The sequence below is a fragment of the Drosophila tropicalis genome, unplaced genomic scaffold (assembly GCF_018151085.1).
Source record: "Drosophila tropicalis isolate 14030-0801.00 unplaced genomic scaffold, ASM1815108v1 contig_527, whole genome shotgun sequence".
Classification (NCBI taxonomy): domain Eukaryota; kingdom Metazoa; phylum Arthropoda; class Insecta; order Diptera; family Drosophilidae; genus Drosophila; species Drosophila tropicalis.
In genome coordinates, this window is record NW_027172999.1 from 224,253 (window position 1) to 240,641 (window position 16,389).

At 36.8% G+C, this 16,389-nt stretch overlaps 2 long non-coding RNA genes across 2 annotated transcripts; both read right to left on the reverse strand.

Annotated features, from left to right (window-relative positions):
* Positions 1 to 6,563: 6,563 nt before the first annotated feature.
* Positions 6,564 to 10,544, reverse strand: LOC137574988 (uncharacterized). The gene is made up of 2 exons (XR_011032105.1): positions 8,599 to 10,544; positions 6,564 to 8,305 (listed from the first exon to the last, which is right to left on the reverse strand). It is a non-coding gene; the product is annotated as an uncharacterized lncRNA (long non-coding RNA).
* Positions 10,545 to 12,225: 1,681 nt separating this feature from the next.
* Positions 12,226 to 15,031, reverse strand: LOC137574957 (uncharacterized). Its single transcript, XR_011032082.1, has 2 exons — positions 14,262 to 15,031; positions 12,226 to 13,968 (listed from the first exon to the last, which is right to left on the reverse strand). It is a non-coding gene; the product is annotated as an uncharacterized lncRNA (long non-coding RNA).
* Between the last annotated feature and the right edge of the window lie 1,358 nt (positions 15,032 to 16,389).

Here is a 16,389-nt window from a genome sequence, read left to right on the forward strand (position 1 = left end):
AACCAGGATCTAAAGGTGTTGATACTGAACGACATAAAATCATATTGTACTTTTCTAACAAGGACTTTATATAATGCTTCTGACAAATTGAAATAGAAACAACTTCTTGACGGTGAATTTCAATACCAAGGAAATTATTTAACTCAAATGAATCTTTAATATCAAATGAACACTTCAATGTTTTTACTGTGAGCAATATGGTTTTTCTTTGAACAGGCAATAATTAAATCATCTACATAAACAGCTATTAAACTGTACGAACTTTGATCAATCTTCTTATATAAACATGGCTCATTTTTTGTAGCTTCAAATCCTAGATTTTGTAATACTTCATTAAGTGTGCTATTCCAAGCCCTGCCCGATTGCTTAAGGCCATATATGGCTTTTTGTAATTTAATTACACGATGTGGATGATCTTTACTAACAAAATGTTCTGGCTGCCTCATATACACTGTTTCAGTTAAATTACTGTTTAAATAAGCATTTGAAACATCTACCTGATGTAAGTACAACTCTTTTTCGGCAGCAACAGCTAAAACAAGTCTAATATTTTTATATCGTATAACTGGCGAAAAGGTTTCTTGATAATTTATTCCATATTGCTGATTACAGCCCATAGCTACCAGTCTTGACTTAAAATTTGTTATGTTGCCCTGATTATTTCTTTTAACTCGAAATACCCACATGGAACCGATTGCTTTCTCTCCAGGTGGTAGGTTGACCAATGACCAGGTTTTGTTGGCAATGAGAGCATCATACTCTCGCTTCATGGACTTCTCCCACTCAAACGAATGTTTGCTTTGTAAGGCTTGCTTGACCGTATTGGGGGTTTCGACATCATGATAGGCGACCATATTGTGAAGCATATTGTATTGTTTTTAGGTCTACCTTTAGGTCTACCGGTGCGAATAAGACTTGGCCTTCCAGGTCCATGACATTCAGGCTCATTTTCTTCCTCGGAGTCGTTGAATGCTGCAGAGTCGTTGAAACTCACGTACTGCTCGTTTTCGTTGATAAGTGTCTCATCCATGTCGACTTCTTCTTCTTGAGATGAATGTTGAGTTGCTTCTTCTGGCGTAAAGTCTTCTGTTTCTCCAGTGGCCAAAACTTTTGCTTCATTTGGGAACAAATCATCGTCATGGGTCAAATCCTTTTTATTACGATTGTCTATAACAAGCGATGTAAAATTGTTAGTACTCGATTCATCTGTATAACACACATTTTTAGGAACTTCGTCTTCAACAATTTTACGTCACGCCGCTCAATGACTTGCTTCCTGTCTCTGTCATAGAGTCGATAGGCCTTTGCAGTTAGAGAATATCCAACAAAAACATACAGTTTACCCTTAGGCCGAAATTTGTGATGATGCATTTTATCTAGCGCGTAAGCACTAGACCTAAATATACGAAGGTGAGACACCGAAGGCCTGTGTCCACTCCAAATTTCAAGAGGCGTTGTACCTTTTAGCGCCTGCGAAGGAGATCTGTTGCGTAAATATGCGGCAGTCGCTATAGCCTCCGCCCATAAGGATTCTTCCACCTTTGATTGAACCATCATTGATCGTGCCATTTCTACTAGGGTGCGATTCGCTCTTTCTGCCACGCCGTTTTGTTGGGGGGTATACGGTCAAGTTAATTGTCGTTTTGTGCCGTGAGCTTTTAGAAAAATATCAAATTTTTTGTTAACGTATTGTCCGCCATTATCACTACGTATGGCTTTTATCTTTCTTTCTGTCTGACACTCGACTAAGTTTTTGAATTTTTTAAATTTTTCTAATGTTTCATTCTTTGATTTCATAAAATAAACAAAAACACGCTTTGACATATCGTCTATGAACGTAATAAAATATTTCGCTCCGCCAACGGATTGAGTGTTTATTGGGCCACATACATCTGTATGTATTAATTCTAACAATTGCGATACACAATTTGAACTTTGAGCGAATGGTCGAGAGTATATTTTAGATTGTTTACACGTATTACAGTTAGTATCAGTCGAAAAACGTTTTAAATTAATGCCGGTCACGAGTTGTTTATCTATTATTTCGTTCAAACTGCGAAAATTAAGGTGACCATATTTATTGTGCCACAAAATTTCTTTCTCTTTCATATAAAACAATCTGTTTTTGGTAACGTTATTAAAAAGAAACAAATTGTCTTGCTTTAAAGCTGTTATCATGGTACTACCGTCGTTCGATTTTACAACAGCACAATTTTCTTTGAACGTAACTGTGTGACCATAGCTTAGCTTAAAAAAAATTTAATTTCAGGTCTGGCACATATAGAACATTTTTTAACGTTATTACACATTCACTTGTATTTATTTGAACTGTTCCTCTTCCAGGGCTTTTAATCTGTAAATCAGCAGCTAAACATATCATATCGTTTTTCTCAGTGTAAGAAACAAACAAATCTTTTTCGTAGCACATGTGCGAGGTGGCACCACTGTCAATACACCAATTGCCGTTTGCAAATTTCTCTTTTTGTATTGCCGAATAGACTGCATAAGAAATTTGGGGTTTCTTCTCTGCTTCTTTACTTTCTTGTTGCTTCACTCTACACTGTACTGATCGATGCCCGCGTTTTCCACACTTGAAACAGTTTCCGTTAAATTTACCGGTTTTGCGTTTTTCATTTTGTTTCTTGTTCGTGCCTGCATAGAAGGCTTGTTGCGCGTTTGCATTTTCACGGTTTTCTTTTATGCGAATTGCTTCTGCCAGCAGCTTCACTTTTAGCACTTGTAAAGACGGTAGAGAATCTCGTGTCTCCGTTGCTACCACAAAATGTTCATAATCAGAGCTCAAACTTGGCAAAAGAATTATTACTTTTAATTCTTCACTTAAATCAATTCCAACTTCAATCAGCTTACTGATTAGTTCCACGAATGAATTTATATATTGTGGAATTTCACTGTTTGCTTCCATTTTCAGGTTCAAAAGTTTTTTATAAAGCAACACTTTGAATTGGCCCGGTGGGCACGTGTACATTGCGTAGTACATCCCATGCTTCTTTTGAGGTCTTACAATTTTTAATGTAGTTCAATTGAGAAGTATTCACATATAGAATAATACAAGCTAGCGCTTTTTCATCAGCTATTACCGATTTTGCTGGATCGACGACTTCTATTCCACTCACGAATTTCCACAGTTCTTGGTGAATTAGTATTCTTCGCATTTGTATGCTCCACACGTCATAATTATGCTCATTGAGCTTTTCGATTTGAAAACTTTGACTCGTCTTTTACAATTTTAAAATTTCGTATTCTGTTAGACCTGGGCCCATAACCAATGTGAGGTAGAAAAATGTCTGCACAGTGAAATTGTAAAATAAGAACACAATACAAATTAATATGTACAAGTCAAACGTTTTATTCAGAGAGAGCGGGAAAAAGAAGTGAGTAACAAGATCATTGTAGTTAGAGGTGGAACAAAGCTAGAGATGGATAATCATAAAGCTATAAATCGATAAAATGTAATTTGCATATTTAAACTATTTCAACATATGTAAATAGCATATTTCCATAATTTCAACAGTTTCCATTATTGGCTTCCATTTTTGCCACTAAAATTGTTAGTCTCGACGTGCGTTCAGGTTGAATTTCAATAAAAAAAAAGGCTGAATTTCCCCAACCGCACACTGAGACACACTTGACGACAGCATGTACTGTCATCGCACATTTCTAGTGTTATACAGTTATACTTCAGTCATGTTATTCATTACTCAACACAAATCAATTCGCCTTAAAAGGCACATGATTCAAATTCTTAGAAACGCCTAATTCAATCTCCTACATATATATGTATATGGACATTTTCGGAAAAAGGTCTACTAAAAGATTTAAACATAAAGTACCAAAGATCTGTCTGTTTTCCTTTATATTTTATTAAAAAATGTTCCAATTTTATATTTTTGGTTAGAAATAGTTAAAAAAAGTTCAAATGTACAAAATATTTGTACGAAAAGTTGAGTTTGTGTTTTTAGTAAATTTGCTAGTTTTTTTACAGATTACTCTTCAAATTACCATAAATGTTCTGCTCTTAAATGAAACTTATATACGTGAACTAACCGTAAAAAATATAAAGAGTCGTAAGAGTACGAGTTTACCGTAATTTCGCTTATTTGTCAAGTGATCTTTTTTTGTCGTGTGAGTGACCGAAAAACAGTAAAAGTTTTCTTATCACTTACATTTTTCCAAAAGAATAGATGAAAATATATTTTTTGCGTCAACTTGGTTAAACAATCAAAAAAAAATTCTTTGGTCAAATCATTTTTTGTTCTATTAACTACGAAAGTTGGTCGTGTGAGTGACCATAACTGCAAACCCTTATATACATATATATATTTGTTTGTAAAGTTATTGTTGTCGTTTTTATATCCTTGCAAAAAGGGTATATTAATTTTGGTCAGAAGTGTGCAACGCATAGAACGAAGCATCTCCGACCATACAAAGTATATATATTCTTGATCAGCACGACGAGACGAGTTCAAATAGCCATGTCCGTCCGTCCGTCTGGATCAATGCAAACTCCTCCTAGACCGTAAGAGCTACAGAGCTGAAATTTTGTACCTAGGCTTGTATATACTGCAGGCGTTGTATATCTCGGATTCAGCCGGATCGGACCACTATATCATATAGCTCCCATACAAACCCCAAAGTCACGAACAGTGACTTTTCTTAATAACTTCGTTATTTTCTGCGCTGCGGCCAAACTTCCTATTCCCAAAAATCCTACATAAATTAATATTTATTTTTCTTTTTCTAACATTAAATTGTTAGGTAGAAAAATGTCTGCACAGTGAACTTGTAAAATAAGAACACAAGACAAATTAATATGTACAAGTCAAACGTTTTATTCAGAGAGAGCGGGAAAAAAGAAGTGAGTAAAAAGATCATTGTAGTTAGAGGTGGAACAAAGCTAGAGATGGATAATCATAAAGCTATAAATCGATAAAATGTAATTTGCATATTTAAACTATTTCAACATACGTAAATAGCATATTTCCATAATTTCAACACTTCTTCTGAAAATACATTTTAATACAAAAATACAATAAATTCAGTTATTCAATCATTGCAAGATGCTTTACAAACTTTACATGTTTTTCTTCCTGTAAGTTTTTAGTAAGTATATCAGCTACATTATCATCTGTTTGAACATAGTTAATTGATATTATTTTCATTGCAACAATTTCTCTGATGTGATGGTGCTTAATATCAATATGTTTAGTTCGCTTATGGTGCACTGGATTCGTTGCTATATGTTGTGCGCTCAATACATCTGCAAACTGTTCAACGCTATAATAAGAATTGGCTACTTCCCAAGCACATGGAAAAGGTCCGCTATTATCATGATTCCTAAAGTGGGAAAGGACAAAACCCAGCCATCATCCTATAGGCCAATTAGTTTGCTGCCATGTCTTTCGAAGCTTTTTGAAAAGGTCCTGCAGATCCGACTAAACTCATTTCTGGCATCGGAGAACACAATCCCTTCACACCAGTTCGGCTTCCGCGAAAAACATGGTACAATTGAACAAGTCAATCGCATAACATCCGAAGTACGAACAGCATTCGAACTAAAAGAATACTGTGCGGCTGTCTTTCTCGATGTTGCCCAGGCTTTCCATAGAGTTTGGCTAGAGGGTCTGATGATCAAAATCCGGTAAAAACTGCCACAGTACACCCACAAACTCATGGAATCTTACCTTTACAATAGGCAATTCGCTGTAAGATGTAATGGCTCCGTCTCGGCTGATTTTCAAAGCTGGTGTACCGCAAGGCAGTGTACTCAACCCATTGCTTCACCAACTGTACACTGCCGACTTACCAACGAGTTTAGGATTTACAACGTCCATTTTTGCCGATGATACGCAATCCTCAGCAGATCCAAATGCCCAATACAAGCCTCTGCAAAATTAGAGAAACACCTCAAGGTGGTAGAGGAATGGCTAGCAACCTGGCGTATCCGGGTCAACGAGCAGAAATGCAAACATGTTACATTTACGGTTAACAAAAGAAACTATCCAGCTCTAATGCTAAACAACGTACCAGTTCCTCAAGCCGTGGATGTCACTTACCTTGGCATCCACCTAGACAGAAGACTAACTTGGCGCAAGCACATCGAAGCAAAAAAAGTCACAGCTTAAACTGAAAGCGAGTAGCCTACATTGGATCATCAATGCTCGGTCCCCTCTGGAATATAAAGTCCTCCTATACAACTCCGTACTGAAACCCATCTGGACTTACGGAGACGTACTATGGGGAAATGCAAGTACCAGCAATGTCGATATTATACAAAGAGCGCAGTCGAAGATTTTAAGATCAACGACAACATTCAAAATGATCTAAATATACCTAGCGTAAAATCTGAAATAGGTAGTCAACAACTAAAGTATTCTGCGAAACTGGATGCACACCCAAATATTCTTGCCAATTCCCTTACGCGAACTAATAATAGAACTCGTCTTAAAAGAAATGACAGACCAACCCAATAACAAGTGATTAGGGCCGCCTGCAATATCCCCAGGATTTATCTTAAGCACTAGATTAAGAAAAATATCTCAAACTTGTTGTTAGGCTCTAATTTAAGAGTAGATTCAACAAATATATATTAAACGTTAAAAAAAAATATATATATGTTGTGCGCTCAAATTGTCACTTTTTAGGACAATTTGTTGTGATGAAGAATGACAGCGAATTTCTTCTAAAAGCCTGCGTAGATAAGTTGCTTCCTTTGCTGCTGTAGACAGGGCGACGTATTCAGCTTCTGTACTGCTGAGGGCAACCAAACCCTGTTTCTTCGATTCCCACGAAAACGCTGATCCACCAAAATAAAATCCGTATCCTGTATAGGATTTTCTGTCTAGGCTGTCGTTCGCCCAGTCTGCATCAACAAATCCATACAATGGTTCTCCAGATTTGTAATAGTGCAGCTTCAAATCTATTGTTTTGGACAAGTAACGCAAAATAAGCGTCAACGCTGCATCATGCTCACTATGTGGATCATTGTTTCGCTGCGCCAGTTTATTAATTGAGTGAGCAACATCGGGACGTGTAGATATAGCGAGATGCATTAAAGAGCCAACCAGGGATTGATAATGGGTCACATCTACCATCTTACATTTCTTAGCAGCTAATCTTAAAACCAGGATCTAAAGGTGTTGATACTGAACGACATAAAATCATATTGTACTTTTCTAACAAGGACTTTATATAATGCTTCTGACAAATTGAAATAGAAACAACTTCTTGACGGTGAATTTCAATACCAAGGAAATTATTTAACTCAAATGAATCTTTAATATCAAATGAACACTTCAATGTTTTTACTGTGAGCAATATGGTTTTTCTTTGAACAGGCAATAATTAAATCATCTACATAAACAGCTATTAAACTGTACGAACTTTGATCAATCTTCTTATATAAACATGGCTCATTTTTTGTAGCTTCAAATCCTAGATTTTGTAATACTTCATTAAGTGTGCTATTCCAAGCCCTGCCCGATTGCTTAAGGCCATATATGGCTTTTTGTAATTTAATTACACGATGTGGATGATCTTTACTAACAAAATGTTCTGGCTGCCTCATATACACTGTTTCAGTTAAATTACTGTTTAAATAAGCATTTGAAACATCTACCTGATGTAAGTACAACTCTTTTTCGGCAGCAACAGCTAAAACAAGTCTAATATTTTTATATCGTATAACTGGCGAAAAGGTTTCTTGATAATTTATTCCATATTGCTGATTACAGCCCATAGCTACCAGTCTTGACTTAAAATTTGTTATGTTGCCCTGATTATTTCTTTTAACTCGAAATACCCACATGGAACCGATTGCTTTCTCTCCAGGTGGTAGGTTGACCAATGACCAGGTTTTGTTGGCAATGAGAGCATCATACTCTCGCTTCATAGACTTCTCCCACTCAAACGAATGTTTGCTTTGTAAGGCTTGCTTGACCGTATTGGGGGTTTCGACATCATGATAGGCGACCATATTGTGAAGCATATTGTATTGTTTTTAGGTCTACCTTTAGGTCTACCGGTGCGAATAAGACTTGGCCTTCCAGGTCCATGACATTCAGGCTCATTTTCTTCCTCGGAGTCGTTGAATGCTGCAGAGTCGTTGAAACTCACGTACTGCTCGTTTTCGTTGATAAGTGTCTCATCCATGTCGACTTTTCTTCTTGAGATGAATGTTGAGTTGCTTCTTCTGGCGTAAAGTCTTCTGTTTCTCCAGTGGCCAAAACTTTTGCTTCATTTGGGAACAAATCATCGTCATGGGTCAAATCCTTTTTATTACGATTGTCTATAACAAAAGATGTAAAATTGTTAGTACTCGATTCATCTGTATAACACACATTTTTAGGAACTTCGTCTTCAACAATTTTACGTCACGCCGCTCAATGACTTGCTTCCTGTCTCTGTCATAGAGTCGATAGGCCTTTGCAGTTAGAGAATATCCAACAAAAACATACAGTTTACCCTTAGGCCGAAATTTGTGATGATGCATTTTATCTAGCGCGTAAGCACTAGACCTAAATATACGAAGGTGAGACACCGAAGGCATGTGTCCAATCCAAATTTCAAGAGGCGTTGTACCTTTTAGCGCCTGCGAAGGAGATCTGTTGCGTAAATATGCGGCAGTCGCTATAGCCTCCGCCCATAAGGATTCTTCCACCTTTGATTGAACCATCATTGATCGTGCCATTTCTACTAGGGTGCGATTCGCTCTTTCTGCCACGCCGTTTTGTTGGGGGGTATACGGTAAAGTTAATTGTCGTTTTGTGCCGTGAGCTTTTAGAAAAATATCAAATTTTTTGTTAACGTATTGTCCGCCATTATCACTACGTATGGCTTTTATCTTTCTTTCTGTCTGACACTCGACTAAGTTTTTGAATTTTTTAAATTTTTCTAATGTTTCATTCTTTGATTTCATAAAATAAACAAAAACACGCTTTGACATATCGTCTATGAACGTAATAAAATATTTCGCTCCGCCAACGGATTGAGTGTTTATTGGGCCACATAGATCTGTATGTATTTATTCTAACAATTGCGATGCACAATTTGAACTTTGAGCGAATGGTCGAGAGTATATTTTAGATTGTTTACACGTATTACAGTTAGTATCAGTCGAAAAACGTTTTAAATTAATGCCGGTCACGAGTTGTTTATCTATTATTTCGTTCAAACTGCGAAAATTAAGGTGACCATATTTATTGTGCCACAAAATTTCTTTCTCTTTCATATAAAACAATCTGTTTTTGGTAACGTTATTAAAAAGAAACAAATTGTCTTGCTTTAAAGCTGTTATCATGGTACTACCGTCGTTCGATTTTACAACAGCACAATTTTCTTTGAACGTAACTGTGTGACCATAGCTTAGCTTAAAAAAAATTTAATTTCAGGTCTGGCACATATAGAACATTTTTTAACGTTATTACACATTCACATGTATTTATTTGAACTGTTCCTCTTCCAGGGCTTTTAATCTGTAAATCAGCAGCTAAACATATCATATCGTTTTTCTCAGTGTAAGAAACAAACAAATCTTTTTCGTAGCACATGTGCGAGGTGGCACCACTGTCAATACACCAATTGCCGTTTGCAAATTTCTCTTTTTGTATTGCCGAATAGACTGCATAAGAAATTTGGGGTTTCTTCTCTGCTTCTTTACTTTCTTGTTGCTTCACTCTACACTGTACTGATCGATGCCCGCGTTTTCCACACTTGAAACCGTTTCCGTTAAATTTACCGGTTTTGCGTTTTTCATTTTGTTTCTTGTTTGTGCCTGCATAGAAGGCTTGTTGCGCGTTTGCATTTTCACGGTTTTCTTTTATGCGAATTGCTTCTGCCAGCAGCTTCACTTTTAGCACTTGTAAAGACGGTAGAGAATCTCGTGTCTCCGTTGCTACCACAAAATGTTCATAATCAGAGCTCAAACTTGGCAAAAGAATTATTACTTTTAATTCTTCACTTAAATCAATTCCAACTTCAATCAGCTTACTGATTAGTTCCACGAATGAATTTATATATTGTGGAATTTCACTGTTTGCTTCCATTTTCAGGTTCAAAAGTTTTTTATAAAGCAACACTTTTTGAATTGGCCCGGTGGGCACGTGTACATTGCGTAGTACATCCCATGCTTCTTTTGAGGTCTTACAATTTTTAATGTAGTTCAATTGAGAAGTATTCACATATAGAATAATACAAGCTAGCGCTTTTTTATCAGCTATTACCGATTTTGCTGGATCGACGACTTCTATTCCACTCACGAATTTCCACAGTTCTTGGTGAATTAGTATTCTTCGCATTTGTATGCTCCACACGTCATAATTATGCTCATTGAGCTTTTCGATTTGAAAACTTTGACTCATCTTTTACAATTTTAAAATTTCGTATTCTGTTAGACCTGGGCCCATAACCAATGTGAGGTAGAAAAATGTCTGCACAGTGAACTTGTAAAATAAGAACACAAGACAAATTAATATGTACAAGTCAAACATTTTATTCAGAGAGAGCGGGAAAAAGAAGTGAGTAAAAAGATCATTGTAGTTTGAGGTGGAACAAAGCTAGAGATGGATAATCATAAAGCTATAAATCGATAAAATGTAATTTGCATATTTAAACTATTTCAACATACGTAAATACCATATTTCCATAATTTCAACACTTCTTCTGAAAATACATTTTAATACAAATATACAATAAATTCAGTTATTCAATCATTGCAAGTTGCTTTACAAACTTTACATGTTTTTCTTCCTGTAAGTTTTTAGTAAGTATATCAGCTACATTATCATCTGTTTGAACATAGTTAATTGATATTATTTTCATTGCAACAATTTCTCTGATGTGATGGTGCTTAATATCAATATGTTTAGTTCGCTTATGGTGCACTGGATTCGTTGCTATATGTTGTGCGCTCAATACATCTGCAAACTGTTCAACGCTATAATAAGAATTGGCTACTTCCCAAGCACATGGAAAAGGTCCGCTATTATCATGATTCCTAAAGTGGGAAAGGACAAAACCCAGCCATCATCCTATAGGCCAATTAGTTTGCTGCCATGTCTTTCGAAGCTTTTTGAAAAGGTCCTGCAGATCCGACTAAACTCATTTCTGGCATCGGAGAACACAATACCTTCACACCAGTTCGGCTCCCGCGAAAAACATGGTACAATTGAACAAGTCAATCGCATAACATCCGAAGTACGAACAGCATTCGAACTAAAAGAATACTGTGCGGCTGTCTTTCTCGATGTTGCCCAGGCTTTCCATAGAGTTTGGCTAGAGGGTCTGATGATCAAAATCCGGCAAAAACTGCCACAGTACACCCACAAACTCATGGAATCTTACCTTTACAATAGGCAATTCGCTGTAAGATGTAATGGCTCCGTCTCGGCTGATTTTCAAAGCTGGTGTACCGCAAGGCAGTGTACTCGGCCCATTGCTTCACCAACTGTACACTGCCGACTTACCAACGAGTTTAGGACTTACAACGTCCATTTTTGCCGATGATACGCAATCCTCAGCAGATCCAAATGCCCAATACAAGCCTCTGCAAAATTAGAGAAACACCTCAAGGTGGTAGAGGAATGGCTAGCAACCTGGCGTATCCGGGTCAACGAGCAGAAATGCAAACATGTTACATTTACGGTTAACAAAAGAAACTATCCAGCTCTAATGCTAAACAACGTACCAGTTCCTCAAGCCGTGGATGTCACTTACCTTGGCATCCACCTAGACAGAAGACTAACTTGGCGCAAGCACATCGAAGCAAAAAAGGTCACAGCTTAAACTGAAAGCGAGTAGCCTACATTGGATCATCAATGCTCGGTCCCCTCTACGTCTGGAATATAAAGTCCTCCTATACAACTCCGTACTGAAACCCATCTGGACTTACGGAGACGTACTATGGGGAAATGCAAGTACCAGCAATGTCGATATTATACAAAGAGCGCAGTCGAAGATTTTAAGATCAACGACAACATTCAAAATGATCTAAATATACCTAGCGTAAAATCTGAAATAGGTAGTCAACAACTAAAGTATTCTGCGAAACTGGATGCACACCCAAATATTCTTGCCAATTCCCTTACGCGAACTAATAATAGAACTCGTCTTAAAAGAAATGACAGACCAACCCAATAACAAGTGATTAGGGCCGCCTGCAATATACCCAGGATTTATCTTAAGCACTAGATTAAGAAAAATATCTCAAACTTGTTGTTAGGCTCTAATTTAAGAGTAGATTCAACAAATATATATTAAACGTTAAAAAAAAATATATATATGTTGTGCGCTCAAATTGTCACTTTTTAGGACAATTTGTTGTGATGAAGAATGACAGCGAATTTCTTCTAAAAGCCTGCGTAGATAAGTTGCTTCCTTTGCTGCTGTAGACAGGGCGACGTATTCAGCTTCTGTACTGCTGAGGGCAACCAAACCCTGTTTCTTCGATTCCCACGAAAACGCTGATCCACCAAAATAAAATCCGTATCCTGTATAGGATTTTCTGTCTAGGCTGTCGTTCGCCCAGTCTGCATCAACAAATCCATACAATGGTTCTCCAGATTTGTAATAGTGCAGCTTCAAATCTATTGTTTTGGACAAGTAACGCAAAATAAGCGTCAACGCTGCATCATGCTCACTATGTGGATCATTGTTTCGCTGCGCCAGTTTATTAATTGAGTGAGCAACATCGGGACGTGTAGATATAGCGAGATGCATTAAAGAGCCAACCAGGGATTGATAATGGGTCACATCTACCATCTTACATTTCTTAGCAGCTAATCTTAAAACCAGGATCTAAAGGTGTTGATACTGAACGACATAAAATCATATTGTACTTTTCTAACAAGGACTTTATATAATGCTTCTGACAAATTGAAATAGAAACAACTTCTTGACGGTGAATTTCAATACCAAGGAAATTATTTAACTCAAATGAATCTTTAATATCAAATGAACACTTCAATGTTTTTACTGTGAGCAATATGGTTTTTCTTTGAACAGGCAATAATTAAATCATCTACATAAACAGCTATTAAACTGTACGAACTTTGATCAATCTTCTTATATAAACATGGCTCATTTTTTGTAGCTTCAAATCCTAGATTTTGTAATACTTCATTAAGTGTGCTATTCCAAGCCCTGCCCGATTGCTTAAGGCCATATATGGCTTTTTGTAATTTAATTACACGATGTGGATGATCTTTACTAACAAAATGTTCTGGCTGCCTCATATACACTGTTTCAGTTAAATTACTGTTTAAATAAGCATTTGAAACATCTACCTGATGTAAGTACAACTCTTTTTCGGCAGCAACAGCTAAAACAAGTCTAATATTTTTATATCGTATAACTGGCGAAAAGGTTTCTTGATAATTTATTCCATATTGCTGATTACAGCCCATAGCTACCAGTCTTGACTTAAAATTTGTTATGTTGCCCTGATTATTTCTTTTAACTCGAAATACCCACATGGAACCGATTGCTTTCTCTCCAGGTGGTAGGTTGACCAATGACCAGGTTTTGTTGGCAATGAGAGCATCATACTCTCGCTTCATGGACTTCTCCCACTCAAACGAATGTTTGCTTTGTAAGGCTTGCTTGACCGTATTGGGGGTTTCGACATCATGATAGGCGACCATATTGTGAAGCATATTGTATTGTTTTTAGGTCTACCTTTAGGTCTACCGGTGCGAATAAGACTTGGCCTTCCAGGTCCATGACGTTCAGGCTCATTTTCTTCCTCGGAGTCGTTGAATGCTGCAGAGTCGTTGAAACTCACGTACTGCTCGTTTTCGTTGAAAAGTGTCTCATCCATGTCGACTTCTTCTTCTTGAGATGAATGTTGAGTTGCTTCTTCTGACGTAAAGTCTTCTGTTTCTCCAGTGGCCAAAACTTTTGCTTCATTTGGGAACAAATCATCGTCATGGGTCAAATCCTTTTTATTACGATTGTCTATAACAAACGATGTAAAATTGTTAGTACTCGATTCATCTGTATAACACACATTTTTAGGAACTTCGTCTTCAACAATTTTACGTCACGCCGCTCAATGACTTGCTTCCTGTCTCTGTCATAGAGTCGATAGGCCTTTGCAGTTAGAGAATATCCAACAAAAACATACAGTTTACCCTTAGGCCGAAATTTGTGATGATGCATTTTATCTAGCGCGTAAGCACTAGACCTAAATATACGAAGGTGAGACACCGAAGGCCTGTGTCCACTCCAAATTTCAAGAGGCGTTGTACCTTTTAGCGCCTGCGAAGGAGATCTGTTGCGTAAATATGCGGCAGTCGCTATAGCCTCCGCCCATAAGGATTCTTCCACCTTTGATTGAACCATCATTGATCGTGCCATTTCTACTAGGGTGCGATTCGCTCTTTCTGCCACGCCGTTTTGTTGGGGGGGTATACGGTCAAGTTAATTGTCGTTTTGTGCCGTGAGCTTTTAGAAAAATATCAAATTTTTTGTTAACGTATTGTCCGCCATTATCACTACGTATGGCTTTTATCTTTCTTTCTGTCTGACACTCGACTAAGTTTTTGAATTTTTTAAATTTTTCTAATGTTTCATTCTTTGATTTCATAAAATAAACAAAAACACGCTTTGACATATCGTCTATGAACGTAATAAAATATTTCGCTCCGCCAACGGATTGAGTGTTTATTGGGCCACATACATCTGTATGTATTAATTCTAACAATTGCGATGCACAATTTGAACTTTGAGCGAATGGTCGAGAGTATATTTTAGATTGTTTACACGTATTACAGTTAGTATCAGTCGAAAAACGTTTTAAATTAATGCCGGTCACGAGTTGTTTATCTATTATTTCGTTCAAACTGCGAAAATTAAGGTGACCATATTTATTGTGCCACAAAATTTCTTTCTCTTTCATATAAAACAATCTGTTTTTGGTAACGTTATTAAAAAGAAACAAATTGTCTTGCTTTAAAGCTGTTATCATGGTACTACCGTCGTTCGATTTTACAACAGCACAATTTTCTTTGAACGTAACTGTGTGACCATAGCTTAGCTTAAAAAAATTTAATTTCAGGTCTGGCACATATAGAACATTTTTTAACGTTATTACACATTCACTTGTATTTATTTGAACTGTTCCTCTTCCAGGGCTTTTAATCTGTAAATCAGCAGCTAAACATATCACGTCGTTTTTCTCAGTGTAAGAAACAAACAAATCTTTTTCGTAGCACATGTGCGAGGTGGCACCACTGTCAATACACCAATTGCCGTTTGCAAATTTCTCTTTTTGTATTGCCGAATAGACTGCATAAGAAATTTGGGGTTTCTTCTCTGCTTCTTTACTTTCTTGTTGCTTCACTCTACACTGTACTGATCGATGCCCGCGTTTTCCACACTTGAAACAGTTTCCGTTAAATTTACCGGTTTTGCGTTTTTCATTTTGTTTCTTGTTCGTGCCTGCATAGAAGGCTTGTTGCGCGTTTGCATTTTCACGGTTTTCTTTTATGCGAATTGCTTCTGCCAGCAGCTTCACTTTTAGCACTTGTAAAGACGGTAGAGAATCTCGTGTCTCCGTTGCTACCACAAAATGTTCATAATCAGAGCTCAAACTTGGCAAAAGAATTATTACTTTTAATTCTTCACTTAAATCAATTCCAACTTCAATCAGCTTACTGATTAGTTCCACGAATGAATTTATATATTGTGGAATTTCACTGTTTGCTTCCATTTTCAGGTTCAAAAGTTTTTTATAAAGCAACACTTTGAATTGGCCCGGTGGGCACGTGTACATTGCGTAGTACATCCCATGCTTCTTTTGAGGTCTTACAATTTTTAATGTAGTTCAATTGAGAAGTATTCACATATAGAATAATACAAGCTAGCGCTTTTTCATCAGCTATTACCGATTTTGCTGGATCGACGACTTCTATTCCACTCACGAATTTCCACAGTTCTTGGTGAATTAGTATTCTTCGCATTTGTATGCTCCACACGTCATAATTATGCTCATTGAGCTTTTCGATTTGAAAACTTTGACTCGTCTTTTACAATTTTAAAATTTCGTATTCTGTTAGACCTGGGCCCATAACCAATGTGAGGTAGAAAAATGTCTGCACAGTGAAATTGTAAAATAAGAACACAATACAAATTAATATGTACAAGTCAAACGTTTTATTCAGAGAGAGCGGGAAAAAGAAGTGAGTAAAAAGATCATTGTAGTTAGAGGTGGAACAAAGCTAGAGATGGATAATCATAAAGCTATAAATCGATAAAATGTAATTTGCATATTTAAACTATTTCAACATATGTAAATAGCATATTTCCATAATTTCAACAGTTTCCATTATTGGCTTCCATTTTTGCCACTAAAATTGTTAGTCTCGACGTGCGTTC